Consider the following 24,731-nt stretch of genomic DNA (forward strand, 5'->3'; position numbering starts at 1 on the left):
CTTTATTGAAGTTTCCAGACTTTTGCAAGATTTTTTTTTTCAAAATCCCTGACTTTTACCCGATTTCCGGGTTTTATGTGCGAATTACGGCCGGCTCCCTGAGAAATTGATGAAAGATGTTCGTAGTACATAAAAGAAAGTTTATTAGAATATAAGATATATAAGAAGATTAAAATAGAAATTGCTACAACATACTGTTCAAACCATTGTTTCGAAACTTTAGAGAGGATTTGGAAGATTTAAATCTCAAAGGATTTTCTTGAACTGTGTTAGGTTTATGGTGTTACTGAAAAGATTCAAAGATCCATACTGAATCTGCTCGCGACCCAGTTCTATCTTTATATTCGCTCCTCGTTCCTCTCTCGCGAAAATCTATTATTCATTTCAGATACTGAATACAGGTGACTGTAGTCACCTCCAATACTAGCGGCCGCTCGTAATTGTATACCTATAACATCATCGCAGGAGGTTTCAAACATCGTATTGGATTGACTTATAACATCCTAATCTCATCAGTCACTTGACTTAGTCCGTGGCTATGACGTATAACCGGGTTCAACCGAGTAAAAGTTTTGAACAAATAATCTATAATAATAATAATAATAATAATAATAATAATAATAATGATAATAATAACAATAATAAAGAGCCTCAGTGGCTCAGTTGGTTAGACACTTGGACTTCACCTCAGAGGTCCGGGGTTCGATCCCTGAGCTGGTACCTCTGGAAATTTTTCTATGTACCTTTACCGACGTTCTGGTGGTTCAGAACCCACCTTAAGCTGTAGGTGTCTCCCCCACCGTGTACTTGACTGCAACCCAGTCCATCAATGATGGGGTAAAAATAGGACTTTGTCCAATATGCCGGGGCACGCTGCTCTCATCGGATCACTTGATTGCGTTATAAAAATGGGCCCGTGATTGATGATATATACCGAGACAGCGCCGTGAAAAATAATGAAATAAAATACAACTCTAAACCAAATATGCCTTCGACATGTTGGGCAGTAACCACCTTAAGCCTGTGCCAACATTAAATATAAATAAAATAATAATAGGGAAATAAGGGATTTCAGAATCTATAATCGATTTATTGATTCGAAAAACATATATGCAACATTATAATTCTTTTCACAACTGTAAATCCAAATATATTATTTTACATATGCTTCTTAAATAATTAACTACTGATATTCTCACCTATTGATAATCTACGGCTCATTAATTATTACACGGTAAAAAAAATCTAGCTGTGACAGGGATATTATTCCTTATTATAGCCAAACATTTAGCTGAAAACGAACGAAGGAATTTAGAAAGATTCCTGGATCAGCGAAAATGAATATCCTTGACCATTTTCCATATACCAGGGATATCGTATAGTCAAACCCCTAATAAGCATAGCTATAATAGGGATAGAGAGTGTCTGAAGCAATTATCGGAAGAGCACCGGTGCATTATGGGAGCAGCGAAATAAAATGGCGACGGTCTAATCGGGAGCAGTGACAGTTGAGATTTAATTTGGACAATTAAATGCTTTTTACCACTTAAAAATTGCGCGAATGTTAATATTAAATGAAGTTTGTGATGCAGTAATAATAATTTACATTTGTTTCGATTGTAGGCGATTACTATATTGAAATATCAAGAAACGCGATAAAAACAACAAACTTGACCTCCAAATGCATTACACGGATTTCAGGGAAATTCATTTTCGCGATACCAGACGAAAAATTGACTACTGTAAGTTAATATATTTCGATAACAACTAAATTTTTTTTCTAATCTGCAGATAATACAATTATACATAATCTTTCGAAAATAATAAACTTTCGAACTTAGCAATTTTGTCCAAATTCCTGATTACGAGAACAATTTACATAAAGTAACTAAATGTGTAACTCTTCTAACTAAACGTTTTACCTAATCCAAGCGTACACTTTCTTTGAGTTTAATATATTCTCGATTCACTCGTTCGCCTCAAGAATTTTTTTTCCGTGTATCATTCATTTCATTTCGCACGTTTTAAATTGGGAATTTGTGAAAAATGTTGCTTTTCTCGAATTATAATCAAGATTTTTTTTTATTTTATTACGTTTAAGATAAAACGAGAAATTTCAGTGTTAAAAGGAAAATTATACCATTTTTAAAAAACACACGGCTCGCTTCGCTCAAAAGTTTGAGCGCGCCTAGGGCACGCGACTGTTGGTTCTCGCGCTCGATCTTTGCGCACAGACTTTTTAAAACTAGCGGTGAAAGCATCGACAACAGTAATTTGGTTATTGTGAATTCTCTTTTGTTAAAGCTCCTTCGGCTTTAAGGCACACATTCTCATCAGTTATCTCGTGCTTCGCACTCGAGTTTATCCCTGAAATTGTATATCATTCCCATAAATGTATATTATCATAATTCATAACTTGCCTCACTTGCACGTATTTCATTGTCGCGTTTTAAAAAAATGCGCATTCTTAAAAAAATGTATTAAACATTTTATTGCAACTTTGGTCGTTTTTCCATAAACTGAATTTGCTTATTTCCAACATGTTTTTAATGATTTAAACATTCCATATACGGTCTGCTGAGCAGCCTTACCGTTTTTTAATTCTAAATTATGTATGTTTAAATATATATATATATTTTAAATGCATTTATATATTTGAGAATCTTTGAAATACTGTGAAATTGTTGCATGAATAAACGTAATTTTTGGATTTTCCATTTTTTTTGTATGCTGTCAAATATGAAATTTTTATTTATCAATAATATTCAATAAGTTGTTATGATAATCTTGAAGGGAATTTAGAAATCAAAATTATTCTTCTTTTGACTTTTTTTCATATCGACTTTTATTTGGCTTAAAACTTAAAAGGTTCATTTTCGTGTGTGTTTTTGGAATTTTGTAAATGTTTTAACTCTGGTAATTTTTGGTTTCATGAAAGAAGTCATCAGGATAAATTGTTCAACTTTTTAAATACTATAAACATCCGTACAGAAAACTTTTGAATTTTGAAAAAAGTGGTCTCAGAAATATTCAAAATGTACTCACTTTTTGAATTTTTATCCAAAATGGCTGGCTAATGAACTTGACCTTTAGTTTAGGACACTAAAAGAGTGTACCAAAGACCAATCTAATACATTAATTTTTCAAGAATTATTGTGGAAACAGCCAGCCAGACTACCGACAGGCACATTCGTAAAAACCGGTTTTTCGAATTCAGGGAGTCTCAAAACGTGAACATTTGACAAAAACGGGTGGGGGGGGGGGATTTAATACCATTTGAATCGTACATTTTTCAATTTATTTTCCTAAAATATAAGCATCACAGAATTCATTAGTTACACATTTTATTCTATAATTTTGTAATTACTGACATTTTTGTAAAGAAAATTAAAATAACCAAATACTTCAAATTTAAAACTGAGCACTGTCAAAAAAGCCAACTTCAACCCAGTCGTAACCAAAGGCTAAACTTCAAAATATCGATTCTTATTTATACAATAAATTTATAAGTTTATAAATAAATTTATATAATAAATTAAATATCGATTCTTATTTATGGAACAAGTTAAAATTAACATTAGGAACAAGTCTTGGTTTTCCAAAATAATTATTTTAATTTGAATAATGCAATGAGAAAACAATGATAAATTTTCAGTTGTCGTAAAAACACAATTTTTGATTGACATTTGAAGATACAGTTACTTTTACTCATGTCAAGTATAAATTTTAATGCTGCTGAATAAGTCTGGCGTAGGTTTAAAAATTTTGAAATTATTAAAATATCTTAAATTTTTTCAGTTTCATCTTCATTATGTGCTTGAATTTGGCAATATTCCTTTCTACGAGTTTTTCAAATTGCTCAAACGTGAATGTTGATTTGCCAGTTATTAATTTTACATTTTAAGAAAAATTATTGAATTTTTAAAATTGAGAAATTAGAAATTTGAAAAAAAATTAAAATTAATTACTTTTAATATTTTGGAGTAAATAGAACTAACTTGAGAATGCTTCAAATTTTGACCAAAGTTTGCAATTGCTTAAGTTTTAACACGACAAGTTTGAATTCATCAATATAAAATTACAGTTTTGAATGCGCGATTCTAAAACAAAAAGCTTCAAAAGCTGTTATTCGAAAATATTCTTTATGAAAAAACCTCGAACACTTTACATTAAACTGGGGTCCCATTTAAATTGGCTGAAATCGCAATGTAATATAGTTCAACGCCTTCCAATCAAAAATTAAGAGTATGAACACAAGCAAATATAATGTCCTGCTTAAAAATTGAAGATAAGGTGCAAATATATTTTAGTAAAATGTGATTGGCACAATCACTGCGAGCACCATGTAAATACTGTTCGAAATATCCAAGGTAGAAAACAATTCAGTCAGTGAGTACAACACTGTAGATCAGCTCAGTTATCAAAGGAGAAATCACTACAGCCACTAAGGGCCATGTATTGGGACTGTCCTGACAATGTGAAGATTTTTCAAAATAATCAAGGCAAAAGGCAACCTGTACTATTAAAGATATTTGACAGTCTAGCCAATTGAAACAAAATTACAGATCAGTTCAATCGACAAAGGCAGGGCACTTGGGTAGTTAAGCCAATTAAGATTAGACTACAGAACAGTCCAAACAACAAATGCAATACATTTAAATAGTCCAGCCAGTTAAGACAAGACTACTGATCAGTCCAGCCAACAAAGAGAGGATACTTTGGTAATCCAGCTAGTTAAGACAAGACCATAAATCAGTCCAACCAACAGAGACAAGACATTTTGTTAATCCAGACAGTTAAGATAGGACTATAGATCAGTCTAACCAACAAAAACAATACATGTTATTAGGTCAGCCATTTTAGACAATACTATAAATCAGTTCAGGCAACAGAGGCACGTCAGTCAGTCAAGGCAAGACTACATATCAGTCCAACCAGCAGAGGCAAGACATGTTAGTAGTCCAGCCATTTAAGATAAGACTACAGGTCAGTCCAACCAACAAAGGCAAGACGTGTTGTTATTCCAGCCAGTTAAGACAAGATTACAGATCAGTCCAACCAACATTTTGGTAGTCCAGCTAGTTAAGACAAGACCATAAATCAGTGCAACCAACAGAAGCAAGATATTTTATTAATATCGGCGAGAAAATGTTAGGCATCTGCTTTTGAAGCTTAACAACTCAGCCAAACCAAAATTTTAGCGCAACAAAAAAATAGTCATATGAAAGCTAAAAGTGTTCTGTGTAAATGACCTGGAAGAGGTTTATGTGAATAAAAAATGTGCTTTGCAGATTGAAAAATGTAAAAAAAAGTAAGGATTTTCGGGTACATTTAAGAACAGTCAAGTTTAGAGCATTATTTCTTATACAAGGGGCGATGAGAAAAATTTGAAAAAATCCATGAGTATGAGGAAAACTGTTGTGGACAAATTGCAGTTGAGAAATTTAAGAAATAATAAAAATTATTGCTTAAAAGTACAAAAATGTACAACTGTATTATATTTAGTTCTAATAAAGATATTTCCGTGTGGAAAAATGTTCTAACACTGGCCTGGTCCAGACCAGGCGGCCGCCAGGTTTCCAGGCCGGGCACTGACTAGATGGTCTGGCCTGGGCCTGACCAAAAGCGCAACGTTTTTTCTGGTTAGCCCGAGGCCAGGCCGTCTGGTCACCCACTAGACATAGGCTGGTCAGCCGCTAGTTATAGGTTGGTCAGCCGCGAGTTATTGGCTCATCAGCCACTAGTTAATGGCTGATCGATTAAAGTTTTATCGTTGAGAATCATATCGTCTATGTTTAGAGGATACGCTTTGAGAATACGCTCAAAAAGCAAAACATGATTTCCTAGAAAAATATATAATGTACATGTTTGACATAATCAGTAAGAATTCTGATTTTACGTCAAAAATATACTGCCATCAATAAAATCAACAAATTCAATTATAGTTACTGATACTCTTTCCTTTGTCATACATATAAAGTAGGTTTGTACTTACTATGTATTTAATAATTTAATAAAGATTTGGTACATTTATGCCTCTGCTTTTACAGCTAACTTTTGGCTGGATTAATATATTGTTCCAAAAATAATAAGATCTTTTCTTGGCTGGCTGATCAGCGCCAGGCCTAGACCAGACCAGACTCTCAAGATGATAAGAAGGAAAGTCGTGTTTTCACAGTGATTGCATATTTTCTATCATTTTAGACACCCTGTAACTTTTTCAAGGTACGTCAAAAAAAAATTTGGTGATGGAACTTAAGTTTTTTTTCTATTTGCTCGCTGATCAGCTTCAGACCTGGATCAGCCCAGACTGTCAAGGTGATAGAAAAAAGGGCTTGTTTTTATACTTTGAATGTCTAATTTTTCATCATTTTAGACACCCTGTAATATTTGTGAAGTATGTCAAAAAAATTTTCTGATGGAACTTAAGATTCTTTTAGTTCCTGGCTAGCTGATCAGTGTCAAACCTGGGCCAGAACAAACCTTCCAGACTAGAAGGTCTAGATAAAGTCAAACCTGAGCCAGACTGGCGTCAGACCTGAGCCACATCAGTTCTTCCAGACTAGAAAGTCTTGATAAATCCACACCTGGGCCAGACCTGTAACCAGACTGCCCGGACATTTTTCCACGCGGGTTAAAGCAACGGAAACTGTAAACTGTAATGGATAGACTCTGGAATTATTTCCAATCTCCCGGAAGGATGTCATAGTCTTATTTTTTTGAAAATCGCAATATCTTTCGAAATTTTGTGTGTGTTGGAAAACAAGTGCCAGAAAGCAGCCAGGACCCTTTTTTTGCTGTCGAGGACGTGCCAGGTGCCACCCGAGAATTCAGAACCACGGCTCGAAAAAGGCACGAGCGGTCGGTAGTAAAAAAATGGTCCGTGCTGCTTTCTGGCACTTGTTTTCCAACAAAAAAAAATTTCTAAAAATATCGCGTGAAATTTTAATTGTAATTTAGCGAAACACTCAATTTTAGTTTAAAATTGTCAAAACACTCAATTTTAGTTTAAAATTGTCAAGTTATTATCGCTCTGACTTAAAAATTATTTCAATTAAACAATTTTTTTTATTTTGAACAATTGAAAATTTATCTATTTTCGTAATATTAATCTGAAATGATTCAAGTTCAATATTCTTCAATTCAAATAATAATTGTTCAATTTTGATCGCTTTCAAATACAAAAGATATAAAGTTTCAAGTTGAATTATCAAACTGAAAAGTTGAACTTGAAAAAAAAACCAATAATTTTCAACGAAGAAAGTTGAATTTTTAAACCAATAGTTGAATTAAAATAATTAATTATTTAATCATTCTGAAGCGCGAAAAAGGTGACTTTTCATTACAAAAGATTAATTTTCCATTCAAAAAGACGAAGTTTTTAGAAGACTGTTTAATCATGAGCCTGAAAATTTGATTTTTCAACAAAATTGATCGTTTAAAAAAAGAACCAAATAGTTGAATTTTTATGCCAAAAAGACGAATATTGTAGAAGGCAGTGAAATTTCTATCCAAGAATGATTAGTTTTCAACCCTAAAATATTACTTTCCTGTCACAAAAGAGGACCGTTCAATCCAAAAGGATGAATTTTATATCCAAAAAGGTGAATTTTCAACACAACAGTTAAAATGGTACACTTTTTTCTAGTATTTAATTTCAATTTTAAAAGTTTTGTTCTGGTTTTTTTTTCAAAAAGTCGTTTTTTAATAAAAAGTCGAAAAAGTTGCACGATCCGAACCTTAAATAAATATTTTGTTATAATAATTTTGTTTCTTTTCAAACAAATTAAACATTCATTCAATCTAAGAATTATTCGACTTTGTTCGTACTGCTGGATGGTTATATTGAACAGTTCCTAAATCTACAAGTAAAATTAAATTCTAATTAATTTAAATCGCTAAACCGCACCTCTTATTTCATCAAATAACTTCCCCCTCATAAATATATATCATCCCTTTTTTCCGGTGAATAAACACATCAGGAATAATCCCCCTTTTCATCCAAGATGCAATATTTGCTATGATAATCGAGCTCAGGAATGAACATTGGTTAAGCGTGCAGCAATGCGCGACTTTAGTCGATGACCGGAAATTGCAAAGTTGGCTGCACCGGGAAAGTTTCTTAAATTACTGCGCATCCCGCTACAAAATAGTTTCTATTACAGGAAACAAATTATGCTAATTTGCAAAAAAACTCTAAATCCAGACAATTCTGAAAATTTTTTTCTTTGATTTCCAGAAAAGTAAAATCAACAATTAAATATTTTCTTGATTATTTATAACCTTCAATGCAGTATTAGAGTTTTTTTACTTTCTTCGTTACCCACGGATGAACAGGTGAAATTTGAAATTCAATTGATGACCGAATTTCTCATCGCAATAAACGGTTTTTTGCTAGTGTAAAAAATCTCAGATCTAAAGAAGCTGTTAGCGAAATGAACGTTCAGGTTGAATGAAAGTCTGCAAGTTTTTCCTAGTATAAGAAATAATAGGTTTACGGCACGATATATAATAGCAAAAGCCAAGTTAGGTAATACAAGATTTTGAAATAAAAGATAATAGCATAATATTAAATACAACATAATTTATGTGTAATACTGCTTGTAATTATAAAATACTCTTATAAAATAGTTCAAAAATTTGTTGTCTTCGTTGAAATCCAATGATTTTTTTATTAAAAGTACCGATTTCCGGAATAAAACTGCAACAAAACCAAAAATTAAAATTGTAAAAAAATTATAAATTTAATGACTGAATGATAATGTAAAAAAACTTATTATTTTTGGTATTAAAAATACCAATTTTCAACAACAACAAAAACTTTAATATAAAAAAAAATATTAAAAATTAAAAAATTTTCTTTGAAATCTATACCTATCGATATTTCTGATGAAAACCGCTATAGCTTAAGCTACAATATTGTACACTATTTTTTTATCTTGTTTGATATCTAATGATTTTTCACAAAAAGTACCAGTTTCCGACCTAAAAGTCGAAAATAACCTTAAATTGTTATAAAAAAATTTAATTAAAAATATAAATTTCCGACGGAAAACACTAACGTAAAAAAAATTTTAAAAGATAATAATTATTGTTCAAATTGTACTGATATTTGATTGAAAATACAAATCTTCGATGTAAACCAACAACATATCCTAAAATTTTTTACAAACGTATAAATCCTATTTTTTAAGTCTAACGATTTTTTTATAAAAATTTCAATATCCGACAAAAATCACTAACGTAGTTCAAAATGGTTCAAGTTTTTTTTTGTGTTTAAAAATACGAATTTCAATTGTTACACACCATCGTAACTTGACGCGATATTGAAAATCGTAAATTTTCTTTGAAACCTACTTTTTTCATTGGAAATATCAATATTTCCCGTCGAAGATCACTAACACAATATAACAAAAAATTGTTCAGAAGTGAACAACTTTTTCGAAATCTAATAATTTTCGTTTAAATAATCGATTTCCTATTAAAAACTTTAATATAACTTAAAACTGGACAAAAACTACGAATTTTATTCAAACTACACTCGAACCCTGAGTTACACGTCTTGGTTTTGACATTCGACTTAAAGAGGGGTTGATCGGGGTCACCGAACGCAAATAGTCAGGGCCGTTAAAACACTGACATAGAACTTGCGCAATGTGATGCAACATGACGCAATTATAGCGACCTTTAACCCGTTTACCATAGGGTTTTTTGCACCACTTAACCATAGGGGGTGGGGGAGGTCGATTCGACCCGATTCTTTAAAAAAATCGAAAACGTGTTCCTAAAAATCTGAAAAAATGCATGGTTCTTGTTTGAACCTTCTACTTAACGTTACAATTTCGCAATATGTGTTTTTTTAATTATTGAGGATATAATTAACAATAAACAAATAAACTCACAGAAGAAAGTAGTTTTTTTCAAAAATTCATAACTCAGAGACAAATGAATGAAATTGAACGGTTCAAAAAGGAAATTAAAGGGGAAGAGTATGGTTTTCAATGGAAAAATTATTTTTTGATCTAAATATGTACACAGAGGACCACGACATTATTGTTCTAACTTGATTGAAATGTAATAAATAATGAATTTTTAAACTTTGACTTATAAGGAGTACTAAGTGGATTCACTTTACTCCCGCTAGTACAGAAAAAAGAAAAATAGTAAACTTACATCAAGTGTGATCTGTCGAAATATATACGTAAACCGTATGTGTGTGTGTGGGGGGGGGGGGTCAAATCGACCCAAATTGCACTTTGATTGCACCCTAGTATAGCTGACTGAAGGATACAAGTGACTCGAAACTATGCGTGAGGCTTCTATCCTAAAATACAATTTTTTAGATGGGGATAAAGACCGGTCTTCTTACATAGTTCGCAAATGGCACAAATTTGAAATTTCGGCCTGGGTCAGATCACCCCCCCCCCTTCGGTTAACGGATTAAAATATATAATGATTTTCGTTTAAAAATGTAAATTTCCATTTAACTAAAAGAATAATTGCAAGATTTTCCAGACATATTGTTACATAACTTTTTTCAAACAAAAAATAAAATTTTATTTATAAATTAAATTTTATAACAATAAAACTATCTTAATCAAGTGTGAGATTTTTTCTCTTTCGCGAAACTGTTGAATCAACCACTATAGATTTTTTTCTATTTATTGCGCAACTGGTCCACAATTTGCTTTTTTCTTTTTTTCTTTGAATATTAGTTTCTCTAAGCTACAATAATAATTTCTTTTTTAGTGTCTGTGAGTTTCTGATAATTCTTGATAATTGATCACCAGTTTTTTTTAAAGGGAAAGAGGGGAAAAATGGACAAAATGCTGAAATATAGGGACTATAGGGGATTTTGAAAAAGAATAATGAAAAAGGAGCATAAGCATTATTGTCTTCTGAAATAATTTTAAGACTCAATAAAACTGGATATATTTTATTTTCGAACAGAAAGAGACGCTGAAAAAGAACTCATAGGGCAAATAAAAAATCGATTGCAGATGCCTCTCCGCGTATTTTAAACCCAGACGTCCCTTATGATTAATTTAAGGAAAACCCGTGCTCAAGAAGACTCGTGCAATAAATTTAAAAAACAGATATTCAAAAATTCAGTACACTCATATCATCTTCTAGCGAAACTCTATAGGGGAATTGAAAATAATTATGTAGTTCTAAAAAGTATAAAGCATCAACATCGAAACTAGAAATCACTTTTAATTAATTTTTCAGATTTTTATTTTGTTAACTATCTTTTTATTCAGTAGGAGTATCAGGATGACTGTTTTAATCGAGGAAACAAAATTCCCTGTCATTTCTCGGTTATTTTGGAGTTCGCAAACAATTTTCACGGTCAATGAATGTAAACAAATTCGAACTCTTATAGATACAAATTTTTGCATTTAAAGTGTTCTAAGCCTATACAAATTTTAATTAATAAATATTTAATTTAGACGCCCAATAATTCACACGTATGACATAGAAGACTTTACAATTAAACAAATTCAATGTAGCTAAATTGCTAAATATTTCAAATATTTAATTTTTTTTAGTCGAACAGATTAATTTTTCAAATAAACACTTACTAAATTAGAAGTTGAAATATTTTTATTTTAGGTATTTTTAAATTAATAGTTCAATTGTTATTTATACATGGGAATTCAACAAAGCTGAGATTTTTTTTGAATCTGATAAATTCCCATAGGAATATATTGAATGATTATTAATTTGCCAAAAAAAATTTGACAATGGCGACTCGTTTAAAGAAAATCAATGTTTTTCTAACACCAACTTTTATAAAATTAAATTTTTATTTATTAAATTCTCTTTTGATACATAATTCGTTTTTTTTCTCTGAAATTTCCAATAACTAAAAATTGAAGGAAATGTAAAATTGAGTTTTCAATCGTTTGAAAATATTGAAGAAAATTGACAACCAAATTTTCAACTATTAGAAATTCAATTCAATGTTCAATTTTTGAACAGTTGAAAAAACAAGGTTTAAAATGTTATATTTAAACAATTTTACGAGAGGATTTAATTTAAAAAGTTTCATGTCATATATTTATTTATGATTCGACTTTCTTGTAACCGGGTCGCCATTGGCAAATAAATAATCATTTGATACTCAATAGAGAACTTATGAGATTAAAAAAAAATCACTACTCTGATTATCTCCTTGACAATCTTCAAAAACGCATTAAAAAATTTTTTAAATTGAAAATGAACGCTTGAAAATAAAGAAACAAAATTAACAATTTTTAAAGAAATAGATTTTAAAATTAAGCACTGGAAACTGAAAGATTTCATAATTGAAAATGTTAACAATTGAACTTAACTTTTTAAAATAAATTCTCCAAAAAATTCGCGTTCATTTCCTGCTTTTCTTAATGCAGCGGACATCCTGAGTATTTTTTTTTAAGAATTAGATTGTTTTTTACATTCGTAACTTGATTTTTATCTAACGAAGGCACTACGGTCCATAATTATACATTGCAGAAAAGCCATCACACCGAGAAGTTCGTGTACAATGCATAACAGTAAAACTTTCTTGTCGCAATTTCACAAGTTTCGTGCAAATTCAGAGTTGTCACACTTTTTTACGTCAAGAAGAACATGACATTAATTTACATCTTAAATCGACGTACAAAGTTAAGATAAACTTTTTTTCGGTTCAACAAACTCTTATTTTACTTCATTTTTTACCAGAAAATTAAACTTTACGTTATTTTATGATTTTTTTCATAGTCGCAGTTTATTATTTAGAGAATTAACCAATTTTAAACTAAAAACTTATAAAATGAAAATTTTAAAAATTAAGCTTAATAATTTGCATCCAAAAATTGGCTTTATATGTAAACTTATTATTTTTGAAAGGACTGTCAAATATGAAGCGTTTGAAATTGAAAATTAAAATTTTAGTCGATTTCTAATTAAAGAGATAAAGTTTACATAAGCTTCGAAAAGGTTTATTTCAAAACCAGTGTGTAAATAGCCCGGGTTAGCCCTAGTACAACAAGGTTTCTGGTCGGGGACTAGCCGGACCATCTTTGTTTTTTAAGAACCTAGAAGTGCGCTGGTCGGGGACTCGCTAGGCAAAATTTATCTGAAAACCCCAGTCGGGGACTGACTGGGCTCTGATCGGCCAAATCTTATGATCGAATGCTCAGACGGTAGCTGGCCGGGCGCTAATTGGCAATAATAACATTGTTAAACTTTGTTTATAACTTAATTACTTTTAATAATTTCATTAAGAAGTGGACGTGTACCAATCTCGAATCGTGATAAATGTACAGGTAACATTTTAAAATAGAGATTATGATAAAACTATAAATTAATGACGGCAAAAAACATACAGATATTAAATTTAGAATTGTTTGAACTTTTGTAAATGATTAATAATAAATGAAAATAATATAATACCTAATATACAATATGAAAAGCAAATGACAACAAAATTCAAAACAACTAGTTTTTTGGCGTGATTTTAAAATTACCTTATGCAAATTTCAAAATTTCTGAAAAATATGATTTAAATTTTTTGAAGAGAAAAATTATAAATTCCATCTTTATGAAAAATTGCAAATGTTCAGAAAAAATTTAAATTTCGCAACAATCTTAAACGTTGCAAAATAGTATAAAACACCTAAAAACCAAACCTTGCACGAAAGAACAACATTCACGATCAAATTTCTGAGTTCCGTCGTCAAAAATTTTTAGTGTTCATAAAAAATTAGATTTCCTGTAATTATAAAAGGTTGTCAAGTAGTCTACAACCGGAAAAAAAACAAAATATCCCACGAAGAAAAAGTTTAATCGATTTAAATTATTTATTTAAAAAGTATTTTATTGGTATTCCTGTTAAAAGTTCGTGTATTTTATATTTACATAAGGTCGCATAATAATAAAGAATTATAAAAAGAGAACTTAAGATATTGGTACTTTAACTTTTCTGAACTACAGCTTATGAGGATGGTTTTTTTTAACAAGTTTGAACTTGGCGGTTTAGCGTAGTGGTTAGCACTCCCGACTGCTAGGTTCGATACCCCGTAGCGTTAGAAATTTTATTTGTAATATAATGTTTAAAAATGTAATATATGTATTTCCTTTAAACAGGACTATATTGATATTTAAAGTCAAAATACTCGCAATAATTTAATATTTATTTTTTAAATACTGTTTTTTGTCTCTCAACGACTACTTGAAAATAGTTAATGTTGTCTGTGTGCTGGGCGTGTGGAATTTCATATATTAATATACTTCAATTCTGCAGTAAGAAATAATCAAATTGATCCCTTAATTTAGTGACAGATGCTCTTCGACCAATTGAAACTCGAATTATTTCAATCCAGTAAATCACCAATTGATCCCGTCCGGGCTACGGTCGGGCTCCCCGGTCAGCCCTCGGCCATGATCCATGGCCTGACGCTGGCCAGCGCGGCGTGACGACGCTGGCCGGATTCCCACCAGAAACCCCGGCCACAGCCCGACTTAAAGTCGAGCTCCCCGGCCAGCTCCTGACTTAAATTTTCACCCGGGAAGAGATCAAAATTAAACTAATCTAAAAATTAAACGATTTAAATATTGCAAGCCCAAAACTTGAACAATTTTAAATATGAAGTAATTAACAAAGAAGATTCTACAAAAATAGTTAAGTTTTCAACTTAACAGTTACATTTTTTAGTAAAAAAGATGATGTATGTTACGAAAATAGATGAATTCTCCAATTAACCCTGAACTGGTACTATGGGTAAATAATACCCCAAAAAATTTTAGAGCTCAAATTAAACGTACTAAATTTAAGAAAATGGACCACGTGTCGACTTTTACCAGTGATTGACATCACTAACTAAAGGTAAAGTGGGTTAGTATAGAGCGGCAAACGTCATCATACGTTGGGCACCCGCTCAAAGTAGACCCTGTAAAACTGTGGGGTTTTAAATACCCGTTGTCCCGTCAGATGGCCTACAATGTACGACGTCGCTTGCTTCGTGAACAAGCAATCGCTTGCAATCGCGTGTAATCGCCCGATGTGCCATGAGCACCGCGCAGGCCTTTGCAGCGACTGTGTAAGTTTGAAAGAGTAATTACAACTTTGAAAAACTGTTTTTTATGTTACTTTTGTATTTTTTATTTTTTAATAACTATTTTTGTGCATTCAAATTCAAAAAATCTGCCCGCTGTGCGGGCACATCCTCCTGGCGCGCTCGGTCTTTATATTTTCGCACATTCTTGCGCAAACATTTTAAAATTAAGACTCAAAACATCCACCACTGTAATTTTGTGATTGTGAATTCTTTTTTGGTAAATTCATCTACCGCGCGCGACTGATAGCTCTCGCACTCCGGGCTCAGCATTTCTCCCGCATTCGTGCACAGGCCTTTTAACCGAACACATTCTCATCATGTATCTCGTGCTTTGTACTCGATTCTGTCCAAAATGTCAGCTTTTCTACATTATGCACAACACTTTGATAACAAATACAATAAATTCGTTATGCAACTCTGCCTGGGATTGCTTATTCATATATTGCAAAATATGGCACAAATTGTATTTATCATGATTATTTGAATATTTGTTTCTTATTTTGCTTTGAATTATATTGTAAGCTGCCCTGAAACATGTATCATTTCAATAAATTTATATCATTACAATTCATAATATGCATACAAATTGAGACATATTAATTCTTATTTCCTAGTTTTTATAATTTATTTTTTATTTTTAATCTTGTTTTTTACGATTAATGAAAAACTGCTGCGCATCTGCATAGGGTTTAATGCAGGAACCTATTTAGGGTCCTATACAGGAACCTGTATAGGATCCTATATATGATCCTATGTCCTCTTTCGTCTTTTCTGGCCTAGTTCCAAAAATTTAGTTTTTTTTATTTTTAATCTTATTTTTTACGATTGAAAGAAAACCTGCTCGTCCTATCTAAAAATGATTAATAATAAATTTATCGATCTTTTTAGGCGAACAACTTTTGTCTGTTAATTTTAGTTCGTACCTTTTGTTGTTTTTTCAAAAAAATTTAATTTTTTAATTTTTAATCTCATTTTTTACGACCAACGCAAAAACTACGTGTTCTATCAAAAGTTATTCATGAAAAATTCCAATGAGTTTTCGGTAGTTTTTGGAAGCATAACTTTGATCGATTTATTTTTTTCATAACTTGTGTAGTTTGTCAAAAAATTAACTTTTTTATTTTTATTGTTTTTTACGCATAAAACAAAAACTGCCAATCCTATACAAAATAATTATTAAAAATTTGTAACTCTTTTCTGGATAAACAAGTTTTGTGTAATTTTTTTTCGTAGCTTGTGTCCTTACTCCAAAACAATTTTTATTTTTATTTTTAATGTTTTTTTACGACTAAAACAAAAACTACGCGTCCTATCGAAGAGTGATTCATAAAAAATTTGTAGATCTTTTCAGGGCACGCAATTTTAGCTTATTCATTTTTTTCGTATCTTGTATCGTTTGACAAAAAAAAATGAAATTTTTGAATTTTTCATTATTTTTGGTACGATCAAATTTTGAAATTTCAACTTGTCGAACAAATTAAAAAAGTTGTTATGATAATCTTGTCCGGCTTTTAAAAATCACCGTTTTTCTTCTGCCTTTTTCTCATATTATGCGTTGTTTGGGTTAAAGTGTTATTTTATCTATTTTTATTTTTTTATTTAAAAAATGCTTTAACTTTGATCATTTCCTTTGTATAGAAAAAATGAATAGGGATAAATTGTTTGAATTTCTGAGTACTATGAATAACAGTACATAGGATTTTTGAATCTTAAAAAAATGTGATCTCAAAAATTCTGAAAATGCGCTCACTTTTTGAATTTGCATCCAAAATAGCTGGTTTAGGATCTCTTTCTTTATTTTTAGGCCTTAAAAAAGTGTGCTAAAGCAGAATTCAATCTGATCCATTTTCGAAAGTTATCGTGTCTACAGAATACAGACTACAGGCTGACGGACATGCTCGCAAACACCTTCTTAAAAATCGTTTTTTCTGACTCAGAGGGTCTCAAAGCGTGGAGATTTGATGAAAACCAACAAAGTGAAATTTTACATAAAATCAATACCTTCTCAATAGGATCAGAATGTAATAAATTGATTTGAACATGGACAAATATGGTATTTTATTTTACCATAAAATTGGGTTTTCATTTTACAAAATGAATATCTTTTTTGGAAGCATCAATGATGCAGTCATTTTTTCTTAAAGTGTAGTATTTTCAGAGTATAGCCCTAAATTTGTAGGTAAAACATTTAAAATTACGTTAGTTATGAATTTTTAAGTAAATAAACTAACTTTTTGTCATTTTTTTCAAATTTTTTTTTTAACGAACTTAACTTTAACTAATGACTCTCCAACCGATTCTATTTCAAAAACATATCTTAAACTACATTACAGAATTTTGTAGTGCAAAAATATTCAATACCGGCTGCGCGAACATGTTTGAATACAAGGGGTGAAAAACACCCATTGTGCCATTTACGTATTAAAAAGGATTTGTGCCAGTTAAGGGTTAAAAACTTCATTTTTAACCAGATAGTTTGCATTTTTAGCAAATTGTTGTTTACCAGCCAAATAAACGATTTTTCTACGAAACAGTTGAATTTTCCATCCAAAAAGATGAATTCTCGTCGAAAAATGTAATATTTGATACTTTAAGTAAAAACATATTAATTTGAAATAAAAACCAGTTAGATTTAACCAAAAAAGCGAATTTTCAGCAAAATAGTTGAATCCTACACTAAAACAATTCTATGAAAAACATTAATTCTCAACAAACTGCTCCAACTTTCAATCCACGAAATTAATTTTTAACTAAAAAGATGACTTTAAAAATATATATAGTTTAGCAAATTAGTTCAACTTTTCACCAAGTAGTTGAATTTTCAAACAAAAAACATGAATTCTCTTATGTAGAGAAAAAAAACGAACAACAGTTATAATTAATTACTTATAAAGAGCTGATCAACACCGAACATCCAAATAATAAATTCATTAAAATATTTGAATTTTCATCGATATTGTTAAATTTTCAACTGAAGAGATGAATAAGGAACAAGAAAAATGAATTTTTAACCAAGCAGTTCAACTTTCAACCAAATAATTGAATTTTTACCAAAAAAATAACTTTGAAACTAAATATATTTACCTAATTTCATCAGAATAATTAAATTATTATTTAAAAAGAGGAGAAAAGGGAAAGAGTAGTTTAATTTTTAAGCATAAAAGATCAATTCTCATTAAAAAATGTAATTAATTGATATTTCTACTTGGAATATATTTTCATTTCAAATAAAAAACAGTTGCTTTTAATAAAAAAGGACAAATTTTTAACAAAATAGTTGAATCATCAAACAAGACAAAGTCACTTTCAACCCAAGTTACTTTTTTAACAACAAAAAAAGTAGAAATACGGATTTTCGACAAATTACGTCAATTTTCAACCAAACAGTTGAATTTGTAAACTTGAAAAGATCACTATTAAACAAAAAATGGAACATTTAAATATTCATTAAAAATAATTTATAATTATAAACTATTTTCTTTTAAACTTTGAATTTAGCAGGAAAATTATCATTTTTAACAAGAAAATGACCCATTTTAACCGAAAAATATTTCATTTTCAACCGGCAAATATTAATTTCCAACAAAAAAATTAATTTTAAACTAAATAGTTAAATTTCTAGTCAGGAAAACTAATTTTTAACGTGAAGAGATGAATTTTCAAGAAAAAATGTAATAGTTGATATTTTAACCCGGAAAATATATTAATTTCAATTAAAAAATGGTTTGCATTGACCAATAAAGGCAAATTTTTAACAAAAGACATGAATCCTCAACGAAAAACAGATTAGTTTTCCATGAAAGAGTTGCATTGTGAACGAAAAAAATTATTTTATACCAATAAAGATGAATTTTTCATAAAATACATACATTTTCAACAAGGCTACCGTTATGGATTTTGAGCATTTTCAACATTTTTAACCAAAATGATAAATTTTCTACGAAAAGGACTAATTTGTAACAAAATACATTAACTTACTAGTTAAAATGTTAATTTTTCAACCAAAAACGAAACAAATTTTCTATAAAGCAGTTAAACTTGCAAGAAAATAATAGAATTTATAACTAAAATAATAAATACATAATTTAAAAAATGAAGTTTTGATAAAGTAATGAAAATTTCTACCAAATAGTTTAATTTTCTACCACACTGTTGAATTTCTAAGTACATAAAACGAATTGTCTACAAAACAATTGAATTTTCAACAAAAAAGTACATTTTCAAACGAAACAATTACATTTTTAACGAAACAGTTGCATTTTTAAACAAAAAACAAGACATTTGTAGAACAAGAATTGAATTTTAAAACCAAAAAACGAATGTTCAACAAAATAGTTAAATTTTTAATCAAACAAAAATTGTTTAGTGAAGAATGAAAAAAAATCAATGAAATTGTTGAAATTTCAAGCCAAAAAGATTTGTATTTCAACTTTTTTTTTAAATTTTTAACCTTGTAGGCATAGTTTGCGATTCGTTAGGGCCAACAGGAATACGGAAGTCCTTTTTAGTGCGGGATTTTCAAATAACAACTAATCACAATAACCGAAATCTGAATTGAGGTTAGGTTGTTTTCACAACTTTCACTATGCGCACGCGTTTTCAAACACATGTTCAAATTTTGTATAATTTTCATCATTCTTGTTTAAAATTACAATTGTTTGGTTAAGAATTAATCTCTATTGGTTGAGGTTTCAACTATTTGGTTAAAAATTAATTTATTTGGTTGAAGATTCTTAATTTCAAATACACTGAAATCTGGATTTCTGTAGCTGGATTTGTGCGTTCCTAACACTAATATCCACCGCAGTGTCGTAGTTAGAGGCGCCGTGGTGTTGAAAAGAGATGTTGTGCTTAGTCAAGCCACTGCAGGCCATGCCTGCAGCTATGCACAAATCAAGGTTCCAGTGAATCAATTTGCATCAATTATCAAAAATATTGTTCTTGCTTTTCTTATATTATTTTACATAACAGATACTGATAAATAACAAAATTTTAGATAATTATTAATGTTGCATTTTAATCTAAAAATTGAGTGTGGCAAAACAATTATAATCGCCCGTGTAGCGCAAGTGTTTTATTTTCTAGTTCGAGTTTAGTTTCGGATTAGGTACACTGGGTACCTAAACTGCCTAAAGTATTTTCTTTCAGGAACACATATATTTTATGGGAGAAGTTAACAGACCCTCAGAAAGCATGCTGACTCTGGATTTACTGCATGTTTCGCACATGTTGAAGGGACTGATAAATGCCGTCCAACTTATACGTGCGCTACACTACACTACTACATCATTCTTTTTCCGAGATGCCTCTCGAAACTGAGCTTTTTTAGGGGTTTCTCCCTTCGTACAAGCGGGATGGAAAAGGGAGGCGATCCCCCTCTGAATTCGTTTTCGGGCAGGGAAAATTTTTCACTACAGAAGCCTGACTAAAACTAAGTTAATCGCGGAGGAGAAACTAGATTCTTTCATAAAATCACTCTCCATGACCGTCATGGGCAGTCTTGCCAACTTGTAATTTTAAACTTATGAGGATATCTTCACTGGATCAACGATCTTAAGTTCCTAGACCCCCATCTTGCGAAGAAAAAGTCTTGTAAAAAAACTCAGCATTAACACAATTTAAATCGATATTTTAATAATTATCCAGAGATATTCAAAACCGATTTTTCATTTTCTCGGAACACTATTTTAAAATTCAAATTTAAAATTTTCAAATTAATTTATTTATTCAACAAAAAATAAATCAAAGAATCAGTTGTATTTTCAACCACATAATGTAATTTTTTTGAAGAAAGTTGAGTTTTCAACCAGAGAATATAAATTTTAAATCCAAATAGATGAATGTTCAACAAAATTGTTAAATTTTTTACCAAAAATGATGACTTTTTAAAAAAAACTGGAATTTTCTACCTAAAGTGTGAATTTTCAGCCAAATAGTTGAATTTTTCAAACAATCGTGGATTCTCAAAAAAATATGAAATAATTGCATTTTTAAAAAGATTAAATTTCTACCAAAAGAGATAAAATTTAAAACCATAAGGGCAAATTATAATAAATTTTCCAGAAATCAGTTGAATTTTCAACAAAAAAGGATGATTTTTTAAGAAAAATTATGGTTAAAAATAACTTTTTTGATGAAAATGCATATTTTTGGATTAAACATTCAACAGATTTGGAACTTCATATTAACAGGTCGAAAATTAAACTGTTTTGAATGGAAAATTCGTTTTTTTGCCCTAAGGTGTTAACAATTTGGTAGTAAATTGAAAATTTTAAAAACCATTCTTTTTTAAAATTTATTTGTACTGACTGAGAAATATTTTTTAGTTGAGAATTCCACTCATTTGTTGAAAATTCGTCTTTTTTGGTTCAATTCAACTGTTATTAATTTTAAAACATTTTCCTGGTTAAAATATCAACTATTACATTTTTAGTTGAGAAATAATTTGTTATTGGAAATTCAATTACTTAGTTGTAAGTGAAGCTACATTGTTCATTCATAAGAAAGAGTAAAATGTCACCAAAGCAACCCTCTCCCTAAATCGTTTTACGTTATTTTTGAATGACCCCTAAATAAATTCAGGAAAAAAATTTTAGTTGGCAAAAATTACGTAAGAGAAAGGATGGGGGAGACCGTGGTTCAAAATGTTTAAAAAAAACTTTACGTAATTTATAAACGGCTCCTATTTTATGGATCGATTAAAGATTATTTTTTAACCAAAACAACAATTCCACATTAAAAATCTAAAACCCACCTTCATGTATCCAAATAAAGTCTCGCAGCGAAATAGTTACACAAATCAAATTTGGTAAAATGTTAAATTTCACTTGAAAGTTGCACAATGAGTTCAGAACACTTGGACACGAAACACTGATGGGTAGATTCGCGGGAAGAGGTCTCGAAAGAAATAAAAAAATATTTTTTTCATTCATAGAACAAGCCATAGAAGAGAAGAGCGAGCGGTTTGACCGGTGCCATGTGGCCACTTGCCTCAACTTGGCTATACTGTATAGTGTATGGCAGCTTTCCCGCCGCGACCGCGACGAGGGATAGCCGCGTTTTCCCCTTCTACTGGAAGTTGCCGCCTCCCACTTCGGCCTCCTCACCTTTTGCACACCAAGTACTTCGATAGACGCATGTACTTGCATGTACTCGCCGTAGTGCATCCGACGTGATACCATGAAACACAAAAGCAAAACCCACCCCTAACCCTTCGCATGCTTCATTCCCCAAAGGGCGCCACATGGGGCGACTCTTGCCACTTGTGCATTGTCGCGAGTAGACACTACATTAGGGGTTGCAGTATGCAGACGGCTTGCAGTGCACTTGTCACGTGACTGACGTTGGTTATTATGAAAAAAATAGTCAAAGCCGTTGCCGTGCGCCTACAAAAAAGGGTTCCATAGCCTATTAAAACGTTAATTAGATATAGTTGAAATCTCCCCCCCCCCCCCGACTTAAAGCTTTGCTTTTTAATTTTTTTCCACTCCTCCCCTTCTTCGTCACAGATCATCACACAAAGCTTGAACCCCCCATTGTGACGTCACAAAGATGACCCCTCCCATTCAAACACTATTTTTACATTCTCATCAAACATAATTGCTCAATCTTTACCTGAAATAGATAAATCTGAAACGAAAAAAAATGAATTTTTAACAAAAGAGTTTTAGTTTTCAGCCAAGTAGTTTAATTTTCAAACAACAAAATTAATTTTCAACTAAACAATGCGATTTTTACACAAAATAGTTGACCTTTCAACTAAAAAAGACAAGGTTTCTACCAAATAGTTGAACTTTTAACAAAAAAAATTTACTTCCAACAAAAATAAGACCGAATTTTCAACAAAATAGTACAATTTCTGATCAAAGTGATGAATATTGATCTAAAATAAACCAAAAAAAGTTGAATTTTCAATTTAAATGATCAACCTTTAACAAGTATAATTCAATTTTTAACCAAAAAGATTAATTTTTAAACTAAGAAAATTAAATTCTGCAAAAAAAAAAAAGAATCTTTAACTGGAAAAGTTCATTTTTCAACCCAATAGTTGAATTTCGAATTCGAAAAAATTCACTTTCAACCGAAAATAAAACCGAATTTTCAACAAAATAGTACTTTAATTTTTCATCTAAAAAGAATAAATTGTAAACCAAAAATTGAACTGTTACACTTTTAGTTTAAAACAAAATTAATGCTCAACCTAAAAGATGAAGTTTCAACTAAAATGATGGAATATTTAATTGAAACAGTCACATTTTCAGATAAAAAAATTATCAACCAAAAAAAAAGTAATTAAAAAAAAGTTAAATATGACAAGATAAAGCTTCTTCTACAAAAGAAGAATCATTGTTATTCAATTTTATATTATATCATCCCATAAATCGTGAAAAGTTATTGTTTTCCGAAATTAATGTTGCAGGTAAAGAATGTTAACAGTACAATTGATTATGAAAAACAGTTTGAAATTATTGAAACAATCAAAATCACTTGCTCCTTTCAATTGAAAAGATGGATAAAATTGTAAAGTTTTTCGAATCTCTTGCACTCTGTCGTTTATTAATCAGTATTTTCTTTTATCAATGAAATCGATCTGAAAAATGACTATCAATAACGTAACTAAAAAAATGGTATAAAAAAATGATTACTGATTAACATGCAGGTAACGATATATTTTCTTACATTTTTATAAAATTATTATTATTATTATTATTATTTTTGTACATAACATTATTTCTGCTTCCAGTCACAGGGTTTCCGCCCCCTCATAACACGTTGGAAATGGATAGGATTTTGGCCAAAATTATTTCTGTGGAAAGTCGCATGGTTCTTTCCCGCCCACACGAGAAGTTGGAAAGGGATAGGGTTTTTGCCAAATTTATTTCAGTGACTAGTCGCATGGGTACTTTCCCCCAAAAGACACGATGGATAGAGGTTTGACAAAAATTATTTCCGTGACCAGTCAAAGGGGTGCCTTCCCACCTCCGAGAGGCGATGGAAAGAGGTAGGTGTTTGACAAAGAATATTTATGTGACCAGTGAAAGACCAGTCACGAGACGTTTAAAAGAGGTAGGGGTTTAAACGACATTATGTCTGTCAACAGACAAAGGGCTGCCTCCACGCCCCCATGAATCGTTAATCTTAATTATTGAGTCACTAATCGACGATAAAGTGTAATATCAGTATACATAAAACGTTCCGTATAAAGCGTAAAAAATCCAAATCTGTTTTTTTTGCCGGTATCGGCAAAAAAAGGGTGCCTTCGAAGTTCGCCTATTTTTTGGACCTCTCTAGCGACCTAATGAAAAAATATAAAACTATGTAATAGGTATCAAATTACTCATAAATGGAAGTTAAAATGAGCATCGCTTTTCGTTTCTTAAAAATTTCAAAAAATTACCCCTATTTAGGGGTTGAGAAGACCCCAAAAAAAATTAAAAAATAGAAAATACCACCAATTATAAAATGATTTTTCACATCAATCAAGAAAATGCGTGATTTTACTTTTGAAAGGTTTATTTCATAGAGAAAATACAATGAAAAATGATTTTATATTTAGTGGTATTTCCTATTTTTTTTTGGTCTTCTTAATCCCTAAATAGAAGTAATTTTTTGAAATTTAAAAAAAGCGATGCTCGCTTTGGTTTTTAA

At 30.7% G+C, this 24,731-nt stretch overlaps 1 protein-coding gene across 1 annotated transcript in view; it reads right to left on the reverse strand.

Moving 5' to 3' along the window:
- The window catches only part of LOC117173825, a 114,545-nt gene extending 92,492 nt beyond the window's left edge, over positions 1–22,053 (reverse strand). The window contains exon 1 of the mRNA XM_033362469.1: positions 21,838–22,053. The gene's annotated coding sequence lies outside the window, so the exon portion shown is untranslated. The remainder of the gene's footprint in view (positions 1–21,837) is intronic.
- Between the last annotated feature and the right edge of the window lie 2,678 nt (positions 22,054–24,731).

This window comes from Belonocnema kinseyi, chromosome 5 (genome assembly GCF_010883055.1).
Source record: "Belonocnema kinseyi isolate 2016_QV_RU_SX_M_011 chromosome 5, B_treatae_v1, whole genome shotgun sequence".
NCBI lineage: Eukaryota > Metazoa > Arthropoda > Insecta > Hymenoptera > Cynipidae > Belonocnema > Belonocnema kinseyi.